This window comes from Doryrhamphus excisus, chromosome 19 (assembly GCF_030265055.1).
Source record: "Doryrhamphus excisus isolate RoL2022-K1 chromosome 19, RoL_Dexc_1.0, whole genome shotgun sequence".
In the NCBI taxonomy this organism is placed as follows: domain Eukaryota; kingdom Metazoa; phylum Chordata; class Actinopteri; order Syngnathiformes; family Syngnathidae; genus Doryrhamphus; species Doryrhamphus excisus.
Genome location: NC_080484.1, coordinates 3,767,239 through 3,778,919, shown reverse-complemented (window position 1 = coordinate 3,778,919; position 11,681 = coordinate 3,767,239). Strand labels below are relative to the sequence as shown.

The 11,681-nt window shown below is 48.1% G+C and overlaps 1 long non-coding RNA gene across 2 annotated transcripts; it reads right to left on the bottom strand.

The window, feature by feature from the left end:
* Positions 1 to 9: 9 nt before the first annotated feature.
* On the bottom strand, positions 10 to 10,568 carry LOC131107350 (uncharacterized). 2 transcript variants are annotated; one of them, XR_009120242.1, is made up of 7 exons: positions 10,481 to 10,568; positions 9,470 to 9,569; positions 8,710 to 8,998; positions 5,808 to 8,287; positions 2,906 to 5,385; positions 2,405 to 2,483; positions 10 to 109 (listed from the first exon to the last, which is right to left on the bottom strand). It is a non-coding gene; the product is annotated as an uncharacterized LOC131107350 (long non-coding RNA). The 2 variants fall into 2 exon arrangements; XR_009120243.1 differs by lacking the exons at positions 10 to 109; positions 2,405 to 2,483 and having other exon boundaries at positions 2,492 to 3,011; positions 5,307 to 5,385.
* Between the last annotated feature and the right edge of the window lie 1,113 nt (positions 10,569 to 11,681).

The window sequence follows — 11,681 nt, the reverse complement described above, 5'->3', positions numbered from 1 at the left end:
TACCTCTGATCTTTACTTGTCCTGGAACGTCACGAGGGGTCCGAGTGCTGTCAACGCGGCACTGCTGTAGGGCCTGCATAACAGGCCTGGGGGCCTCCAAAACACAAGGCTGCGAAAACAAAGTAGCGCCATGTTGCACAAAAAGCTCGTGGTAACACTTGCGCATCACATTCATCCCTAAAACACCAGGCACCCGGGCAGGTGCACCATCAGGGGGGTCCTTTACCACCAACACTCCACAGTGGGGCATCAGCTTACCACAAAGCTCCACCTCAAGCTCTAGGTAGCCCAGATAGGGGATAGCCAAACCATTAGCAGCCTTGAGCTCCAACCAGTGACACGACCGCAGGCGCTCCTGACCCCACGGCTCGAAATACTGGCGGAAAAAGCCCTCAGAAATCGTGGTGACCATGGAACCCGTGTCTACCAAACAGGGAACCTTAACTCCACCCATGTCCACATCTAAATGGGGACAAGATGAAATCAGCTTAGAAGACTCAAAGCTACCTGAAACCTCCTGTGAGCCAGTGGCGGCCCCACCCAAACTGTGGCTCCGCAGTTCGGTGGGCACTAGTTTTCCGACACCGGAGCGTTGTGGGAATGCCTACCAGGGGTAGGAGGGGGTCGGGAGGGGACCTGTGAGCGGGAAGAAACACGCGCTCCATCACAATGTCGGGCAATATGACCAGGCTGATTACAGCGCAAGCACACTATGGGGCCAGTACGCGGTGGGCGGTTGTACTGCTGGGGATTCTGCAGCCGAGCAAGGCTCTCAGTGAGCTGATTGAGCTGCTCTTGCTGACGGTTTAGCATTTCTTTCATCTCACTCATCTCTGATACGGAAGACGAGGGGACAGACACCTGAGGACCACCATGAACCCCATACTGAACACCAAACATTAGGGGGATGGAGTGACTACGGCCTCTTGCGCCACCAGGTAACCCTTCGCGCTCCCACTGGATCACCTCTGCCCTAACATCAAGCAAAGTGGAATTAGGCTGTCTACGCACCAACTGTTTCAGCTCACGACGCAGGGAACTGTTGAACACCTGCTCAACAAACTGGTCCCTCAGGAGGACTTCAGAGTTCAACATACCGGCCGGGGCACGCTGCTTCACCCTTTCCATGAGACCCATCAAAGCGAGGGAAAACTCTTGAAGAGTCTCCCCCTCTGTCTGCTTCCTAGAGAAGAAAGCCTCCTGCAGTGCAACATAAGAATCTGACCACCCGTACAGCTCCTGTTAAATGGCAAGTATGCGATCGGGATCCTCTCTCTCCACGCTAGAGCGATACTTGATCTCATCTCTAGCCTCACCCTCTAAGTCAGAGGTAGGGAACCTATGGCTCGGGAGCCAGGTAGGGCTCTTTTGATGACTGTATCTGGCTCTCAAGCATTTACCACAATAAAAATGTATGTTTGCTAACATTTTAAAGTAAACATCACAGAAGTCACTGTTAAAATAATATTAAAAATCAAAACTTTCTTATGCATTTTAATTCGTCCATCTATTTTCTACTGCAATATGGCGACCATATCTATCTTTTTTGATGATATTTTCCAGGTCAAACACCAAAACTTGATTATTACTGGGTAATGCGGTAGTCTACCTCGGTCATTGCGATGTCAAAAAAACATGTAAATGTAAACTTTCCTCCTTTAGTCAAAGAGTCACCTAGCTAAAGCTGCAGAACCAAGCCTTTTGACGAAGATGGCCAAAAGAATGAAATACGTGTACTGAATACGGTTCAAAACTATGCAGCAGCAGAAGTTGCATTAATGGCAGCAAGTATTTGATTTATTATTAGACACTGCGCTGCTCACGAAAGTGTGCTGGCCACACCCCATTGGCGTGGGGTAGTGTGCCTGGTCTACGTAATTAGAGCCCATTATATCTAAAACTGTTGGTCTTACATAAAAATGCACACATTTTATTGCATTCAATGTTTTAAAAAATGTATATGGCTCTCACAGATACACATTTTAAAATATCTGGTCTTCATGGCTCTTGTAGCCAAAAAGGTTCCCGACCCCTGCTCTAAGTGATCAAACAAGAAGAAGGCCTGGTCAGACCGGGATAGATGCCGGGCTCTCATACACGCCTGCACCTCCTCTTTCCACTCACTCAAACCTATACCTACCCTACCCCTAAAGACTGGACACTTCCTATCTCTAGGCACAAAAATGAGTCTCTCTGATACAGAGACAGACGTGGAGGGGACAGTAGGTGGCGCAGAAGTAGAAGGAGCACTAGGCCCAGCCTGTTCCTGTTGCAATCGCTCATTGTCAGCTTTTAACTGTGCAATTACATTTCTGAGTTCCTGAATCTCTTCCTCCATAACTACAGCGAAATCAGTATACTACAGGTAGTATGGCGCAACAGTACCACAAAAAAAAAAACGAACCTGCTGAAACAGAGTCTCACCAGGACTGTCACAAGGATCGTCTGAGAATTACCGCTGCTTTGTCTCCAAGCTCTCCAATCTGTCAGGACCAAAAACAAACAAAATCAATACACAAGACAATCAGAAAGTAAAAAAAACAAAAACAAAAGGAACACATGTCTCCCAGCTGCTGTTGCACACTGGGAACAGCTGTCTGGGAGGACAGAGTGGCCACACCTGAGGGTACCTCGGTGACCCCTGCAGGCAGACTGACCACATTCACAAAGTCCAGCGTGCCAACAGCTGTACGGGGATGCAACAACACCTCGATGGTGCCCACATTAACAACAGGTATGTAGGCTGTACCTCTGACTACTCGGACCAGGGCAGGGGACGCAAGCAACCCAGCAGGCAAACCAGAATCAGAGGGCTCAAAGAGGACAGTGGAACCAGCGTACTGCGCTGAACATGTGGCAGTCACAACTTTCATGACCCCGCCAGGGATCCGCCAGGTTCTCTTACCTCTGATCTTTACTTGTCCTGGAACGTCACGAGGGGTCCGAGTGCTGTCAACGCGGCACTGCTGTAGGGCCTGCATAACAGGCCTGGGGGCCTCCAAAACACAAGGCTGCGAAAACAAAGTAGCGCCATGTTGCACAAAAAGCTCGTGGTAACACTTGCGCATCACATTCATCCCTAAAACACCAGGCACCCGGGCAGGTGCACCATCAGGGGGGTCCTTTACCACCAACACTCCACAGTGGGGCATCAGCTTACCACAAAGCTCCACCTCAAGCTCTAGGTAGCCCAGATAGGGGATAGCCAAACCATTAGCAGCCTTGAGCTCCAACCAGTGACACGACCGCAGGCGCTCCTGACCCCACGGCTCGAAATACTGGCGGAAAAAGCCCTCAGAAATCGTGGTGACCATGGAACCCGTGTCTACCAAACAGGGAACCTTAACTCCACCCATGTCCACATCTAAATGGGGACAAGATGAAATCAGCTTAGAAGACTCAAAGCTACCTGAAACCTCCTGTGAGCCAGTGGCGGCCCCACCCAAACTGTGGCTCCGCAGTTCGGTGGGCACTAGTTTTCCGACACCGGAGCGTTGTGGGAATGCCTACCAGGGGTAGGAGGGGGTCGGGAGGGGACCTGTGAGCGGGAAGAAACACGCGCTCCATCACAATGTCGGGCAATATGACCAGGCTGATTACAGCGCAAGCACACTATGGGGCCAGTACGCGGTGGGCGGTTGTACTGCTGGGGATTCTGCAGCCGAGCAAGGCTCTCAGTGAGCTGATTGAGCTGCTCTTGCTGACGGTTTAGCATTTCTTTCATCTCACTCATCTCTGATACGGAAGACGAGGGGACAGACACCTGAGGACCACCATGAACCCCATACTGAACACCAAACATTAGGGGGATGGAGTGACTACGGCCTCTTGCGCCACCAGGTAACCCTTCGCGCTCCCACTGGATCACCTCTGCCCTAACATCAAGCAAAGTGGAATTAGGCTGTCTACGCACCAACTGTTTCAGCTCACGACGCAGGGAACTGTTGAACACCTGCTCAACAAACTGGTCCCTCAGGAGGACTTCAGAGTTCAACATACCGGCCGGGGCACGCTGCTTCACCCTTTCCATGAGACCCATCAAAGCGAGGGAAAACTCTTGAAGAGTCTCCCCCTCTGTCTGCTTCCTAGAGAAGAAAGCCTCCTGCAGTGCAACATAAGAATCTGACCACCCGTACAGCTCCTGTTAAATGGCAAGTATGCGATCGGGATCCTCTCTCTCCACGCTAGAGCGATACTTGATCTCATCTCTAGCCTCACCCTCTAAGTCAGAGGTAGGGAACCTATGGCTCGGGAGCCAGGTAGGGCTCTTTTGATGACTGTATCTGGCTCTCAAGCATTTACCACAATAAAAATGTATGTTTGCTAACATTTTAAAGTAAACATCACAGAAGTCACTGTTAAAATAATATTAAAAATCAAAACTTTCTTATGCATTTTAATTCGTCCATCTATTTTCTACTGCAATATGGCGACCATATCTATCTTTTTTGATGATATTTTCCAGGTCAAACACCAAAACTTGATTATTACTGGGTAATGCGGTAGTCTACCTCGGTCATTGCGATGTCAAAAAAACATGTAAATGTAAACTTTCCTCCTTTAGTCAAAGAGTCACCTAGCTAAAGCTGCAGAACCAAGCCTTTTGACGAAGATGGCCAAAAGAATGAAATACGTGTACTGAATACGGTTCAAAACTATGCAGCAGCAGAAGTTGCATTAATGGCAGCAAGTATTTGATTTATTATTAGACACTGCGCTGCTCACGAAAGTGTGCTGGCCACACCCCATTGGCGTGGGGTAGTGTGCCTGGTCTACGTAATTAGAGCCCATTATATCTAAAACTGTTGGTCTTACATAAAAATGCACACATTTTATTGCATTCAATGTTTTAAAAAATGTATATGGCTCTCACAGATACACATTTTAAAATATCTGGTCTTCATGGCTCTTGTAGCCAAAAAGGTTCCCGACCCCTGCTCTAAGTGATCAAACAAGAAGAAGGCCTGGTCAGACCGGGATAGATGCCGGGCTCTCATACACGCCTGCACCTCCTCTTTCCACTCACTCAAACCTATACCTACCCTACCCCTAAAGACTGGACACTTCCTATCTCTAGGCACAAAAATGAGTCTCTCTGATACAGAGACAGACGTGGAGGGGACAGTAGGTGGCGCAGAAGTAGAAGGAGCACTAGGCCCAGCCTGTTCCTGTTGCAATCGCTCATTGTCAGCTTTTAACTGTGCAATTACATTTCTGAGTTCCTGAATCTCTTCCTCCATAACTACAGCGAAATCAGTATACTACAGGTAGTATGGCGCAACAGTACCACAAAAAAAAAAACGAACCTGCTGAAACAGAGTCTCACCAGGACTGTCACAAGGATCGTCTGAGAATTACCGCTGCTTTGTCTCCAAGCTCTCCAATCTGTCAGGACCAAAAACAAACAAAATCAATACACAAGACAATCAGAAAGTAAAAAAAACAAAAACAAAAGGAACACATGTCTCCCAGCTGCTGTTGCACACTGGGAACAGCTGTCTGGGAGGACAGAGTGGCCACACCTGAGGGTACCTCGGTGACCCCTGCAGGCAGACTGACCACATTCACAAAGTCCAGCGTGCCAACAGCTGTACGGGGATGCAACAACACCTCGATGGTGCCCACATTAACAACAGGTATGTAGGCTGTACCTCTGACTACTCGGACCAGGGCAGGGGACGCAAGCAACCCAGCAGGCAAACCAGAATCAGAGGGCTCAAAGAGGACAGTGGAACCAGCGTACTGCGCTGAACATGTGGCAGTCACAACTTTCATGACCCCGCCAGGGATCCGCCAGGTTCTCTTACCTCTGATCTTTACTTGTCCTGGAACGTCACGAGGGGTCCGAGTGCTGTCAACGCGGCACTGCTGTAGGGCCTGCATAACAGGCCTGGGGGCCTCCAAAACACAAGGCTGCGAAAACAAAGTAGCGCCATGTTGCACAAAAAGCTCGTGGTAACACTTGCGCATCACATTCATCCCTAAAACACCAGGCACCCGGGCAGGTGCACCATCAGGGGGGTCCTTTACCACCAACACTCCACAGTGGGGCATCAGCTTACCACAAAGCTCCACCTCAAGCTCTAGGTAGCCCAGATAGGGGATAGCCAAACCATTAGCAGCCTTGAGCTCCAACCAGTGACACGACCGCAGGCGCTCCTGACCCCACGGCTCGAAATACTGGCGGAAAAAGCCCTCAGAAATCGTGGTGACCATGGAACCCGTGTCTACCAAACAGGGAACCTTAACTCCACCCATGTCCACATCTAAATGGGGACAAGATGAAATCAGCTTAGAAGACTCAAAGCTACCTGAAACCTCCTGTGAGCCAGTGGCGGCCCCACCCAAACTGTGGCTCCGCAGTTCGGTGGGCACTAGTTTTCCGACACCGGAGCGTTGTGGGAATGCCTACCAGGGGTAGGAGGGGGTCGGGAGGGGACCTGTGAGCGGGAAGAAACACGCGCTCCATCACAATGTCGGGCAATATGACCAGGCTGATTACAGCGCAAGCACACTATGGGGCCAGTACGCGGTGGGCGGTTGTACTGCTGGGGATTCTGCAGCCGAGCAAGGCTCTCAGTGAGCTGATTGAGCTGCTCTTGCTGACGGTTTAGCATTTCTTTCATCTCACTCATCTCTGATACGGAAGACGAGGGGACAGACACCTGAGGACCACCATGAACCCCATACTGAACACCAAACATTAGGGGGATGGAGTGACTACGGCCTCTTGCGCCACCAGGTAACCCTTCGCGCTCCCACTGGATCACCTCTGCCCTAACATCAAGCAAAGTGGAATTAGGCTGTCTACGCACCAACTGTTTCAGCTCACGACGCAGGGAACTGTTGAACACCTGCTCAACAAACTGGTCCCTCAGGAGGACTTCAGAGTTCAACATACCGGCCGGGGCACGCTGCTTCACCCTTTCCATGAGACCCATCAAAGCGAGGGAAAACTCTTGAAGAGTCTCCCCCTCTGTCTGCTTCCTAGAGAAGAAAGCCTCCTGCAGTGCAACATAAGAATCTGACCACCCGTACAGCTCCTGTTAAATGGCAAGTATGCGATCGGGATCCTCTCTCTCCACGCTAGAGCGATACTTGATCTCATCTCTAGCCTCACCCTCTAAGTCAGAGGTAGGGAACCTATGGCTCGGGAGCCAGGTAGGGCTCTTTTGATGACTGTATCTGGCTCTCAAGCATTTACCACAATAAAAATGTATGTTTGCTAACATTTTAAAGTAAACATCACAGAAGTCACTGTTAAAATAATATTAAAAATCAAAACTTTCTTATGCATTTTAATTCGTCCATCTATTTTCTACTGCAATATGGCGACCATATCTATCTTTTTTGATGATATTTTCCAGGTCAAACACCAAAACTTGATTATTACTGGGTAATGCGGTAGTCTACCTCGGTCATTGCGATGTCAAAAAAACATGTAAATGTAAACTTTCCTCCTTTAGTCAAAGAGTCACCTAGCTAAAGCTGCAGAACCAAGCCTTTTGACGAAGATGGCCAAAAGAATGAAATACGTGTACTGAATACGGTTCAAAACTATGCAGCAGCAGAAGTTGCATTAATGGCAGCAAGTATTTGATTTATTATTAGACACTGCGCTGCTCACGAAAGTGTGCTGGCCACACCCCATTGGCGTGGGGTAGTGTGCCTGGTCTACGTAATTAGAGCCCATTATATCTAAAACTGTTGGTCTTACATAAAAATGCACACATTTTATTGCATTCAATGTTTTAAAAAATGTATATGGCTCTCACAGATACACATTTTAAAATATCTGGTCTTCATGGCTCTTGTAGCCAAAAAGGTTCCCGACCCCTGCTCTAAGTGATCAAACAAGAAGAAGGCCTGGTCAGACCGGGATAGATGCCGGGCTCTCATACACGCCTGCACCTCCTCTTTCCACTCACTCAAACCTATACCTACCCTACCCCTAAAGACTGGACACTTCCTATCTCTAGGCACAAAAATGAGTCTCTCTGATACAGAGACAGACGTGGAGGGGACAGTAGGTGGCGCAGAAGTAGAAGGAGCACTAGGCCCAGCCTGTTCCTGTTGCAATCGCTCATTGTCAGCTTTTAACTGTGCAATTACATTTCTGAGTTCCTGAATCTCTTCCTCCATAACTACAGCGAAATCAGTATACTACAGGTAGTATGGCGCAACAGTACCACAAAAAAAAAAACGAACCTGCTGAAACAGAGTCTCACCAGGACTGTCACAAGGATCGTCTGAGAATTACCGCTGCTTTGTCTCCAAGCTCTCCAATCTGTCAGGACCAAAAACAAACAAAATCAATACACAAGACAATCAGAAAGTAAAAAAAACAAAAACAAAAGGAACACATGTCTCCCAGCTGCTGTTGCACACTGGGAACAGCTGTCTGGGAGGACAGAGTGGCCACACCTGAGGGTACCTCGGTGACCCCTGCAGGCAGACTGACCACATTCACAAAGTCCAGCGTGCCAACAGCTGTACGGGGATGCAACAACACCTCGATGGTGCCCACATTAACAACAGGTATGTAGGCTGTACCTCTGACTACTCGGACCAGGGCAGGGGACGCAAGCAACCCAGCAGGCAAACCAGAATCAGAGGGCTCAAAGAGGACAGTGGAACCAGCGTACTGCGCTGAACATGTGGCAGTCACAACTTTCATGGCCCCGCCAGGGATCCGCCAGGTTCTCTTACCTCTGATCTTTACTTGTCCTGGAACGTCACGAGGGGTCCGAGTGCTGTCAACGCGGCACTGCTGTAGGGCCTGCATAACAGGCCTGGGGGCCTCCAAAACACAAGGCTGCGAAAACAAAGTAGCGCCATGTTGCACAAAAAGCTCGTGGTAACACTTGCGCATCACATTCATCCCTAAAACACCAGGCACCCGGGCAGGTGCACCATCAGGGGGGTCCTTTACCACCAACACTCCACAGTGGGGCATCAGCTTGAGAATTACCGCTGCTTTGTCTCCAAGCTCTCCAATCTGTCAGGACCAAAAACAAACAAAATCAATACACAAGACAATCAGAAAGTAAAAAAAAACAAAAACAAAAGGAACACACGTCTCCGCCTTTCAATTGAGTAGATCCTGCCGACAACGCCCAGTTTGTGGCAGTGGTAGGGAGTGAAAGAATACTGGCTTACACCAGAGATTTTCGAGGACCAGACAACGCCACCCTGGGAATCTCACCCAGAGAGTCAATTTCTTTTTCTTTTCCCTCTTAAGGCATACACAGGTTCATTATACTCATGAGGCTGGAGACATGGTTCACATAAAAAAATTAATAGATTTTATTAACAAGTTAACATCCTTTTAAAATACCACACACAAGAAGGGGAAGAGGGAAACCTAATCAGGTGCTGAGGCTTACCAGGTGGACAATGGGCTAGTGAAGGGGGGAGGGATCCACCCAAAACAACTCAAAAAGCACCCAGTCACACGTGACACACTCACACAGGGTTGTGCAAAGAAAACCAATCCCAGAGGAGTACCGCACACGGAAGGAGGGGATACCGCCACCCAGACCACCAGCACCACCACCGATCCTCAGCAACTGAAAAGGGAATAAAACAATTAGTGGGGTCAAAAACGAAATAATAAAGCAATTAAACAAAAGTAACAAAATTGTACTAACTAAATTAAAGGTAGAGCCACTAAACACAAATTAAACAAGCAAAACAACATGATAAACAAAAGAAGAACTATTCAAGGAAAATCCACCCAATTCCCAAAATCAAATAAAGCAACTAGACTAGAAAATATAACTAAGTCAAAATAACCCTAAAACAAAAAAAGGTAAACCTATAGAAATAATCTAAACAAAAGCAAAACCTATACAATTGTAACTAAACAAAAAGGGATCTACAACCCCACCATTAAAACACACACATAAAAGCGGAACTCTTATATAATAATAGAAATTGCACGTACTGTCTGTCAGGAGAGGCCGAGCGGCCTGGCAAGTCAGTCACAGCCCAGCCCGCGGGCCGACCACAGCAGGCAGAGCAGTCCAGAGCACAGACAGAGGCCACCAGCGCCAAGCTCCCAGCCAGGCGAAGCCACAAGACCGAGCAGCAGCGGAACAGGTCAGCGGCAAGCCGCAGCACAGCGGCGGGAAAGCAGCCAGCCAAGGCAAGCAGCGGACGCACCGACGAAGCAGCGAGAGCAACCACAGAGACAGAACAGCGGAGACAAAGCAGTGGAGACAAAACAGCGGAGTTCTCAGACGGCTGGCATTCAGGCAGATTACACCTATCGCAGATGTTAAAATTAATGACATGGCCGACGATGATTACGACCTATGTTAGTACTCTACATACCTTCTAAGCAGATACACAGGCACATGAGAGGAGCGAGGGAGGGAGTAAACCTATGCGGCTACGGGCGTCTCACCTATGACCACACTCGCATTAGCAAGCTACAAGCATGCACAGCAACGGAGAGAGAGGGAGAGATAACACTCACCACAATAGGACGGCGAAAGACACGTATGCCCCAACAGCACACCGGTCACTGTCTCAGTCGAACACTTGACCCGGAAGTACACAGACGGAAGTGCAGAGAGAGAAGCAGTGAGAGGAGTGCTGCTTAAATACTCTCCACCTACACAATGATTGGCCGGCCGTGAACTCTGTTTAACGGGACACGCTGCATAGGGAGATATGGATATACTCCTATGCTGCTACATTCGTATGTTTAAAATAACAAGCAAATGCCTTGATTAGAGTTGTGTGAAAATGTAAAAAAGGACACTACTTGTTGTTTTATTAATTTGCTGTACAAGTTCAATTATGGAAAACAAAATGATTACTGTGTGCTTGACATACTGTCAGGTCTAAGCACCTTCAACATTTTTAAACAATGTAACGGAAGAAAGGAGGCAACAGTTATCAATTTTACTCGTGAGGAGAACGGAAGCGATGTACTTGGCATTCAATCTCCAACCGCTCCGAGTACACTCTCTGTTGCCTCCCCTTTTATTTTCGTGGGGTGTTCCCTAAGTTACAAAGTTCACATTGCAGCTCTAAAGGACAGGGAAGTGGTAGTTGCAATGTGATGTGATCAAGCTTACACAAGCAAAACAGTTGATTGCATTTAGATGTATGATAAGAAAACAATTGGTGGACTTCATTGTGCCTCTGTGCCACTGTTGTCAGATGTTTTCTGTTTCCTCTTCACAATCTTGTCTTGTTCCATTCATACTCAACAGAAGGCCAGCAGGATACAGGGCACATACATATAATATTTAAATGTGTTCACAGTCAAATATATGATAACTTCAATGAACATTAACCTATATCACGTACACATGTTTTTTTTGTGTGAAATAACTGAAAAATTGAAATATTCTGGATGAAGCTGCTAGAGGGAGACATCGTGTTCGGCCATCCTCATTCATATCTTTCCTCCTTTTTAGAGTTGTAACATTTTGGAGGCACCGCTTGGATGATTGTAACAGGGGCCAGCTGTCAGGGAATAACTGCCGTTCACAGAAGAAGACTTGCACGCCATCTGAGGTCCACCAAGGAAGACTGCATTGTCGATTCTATGAGGAGAGCATTCCACATCACATTGTCTAGGTCAGGAACTACGATGGAGTCTTTACAGCTGGAGGACTTGAAGTTCGAAGTTGGTGGTGCGCTGTATACATTGGCCAGAGATGTCG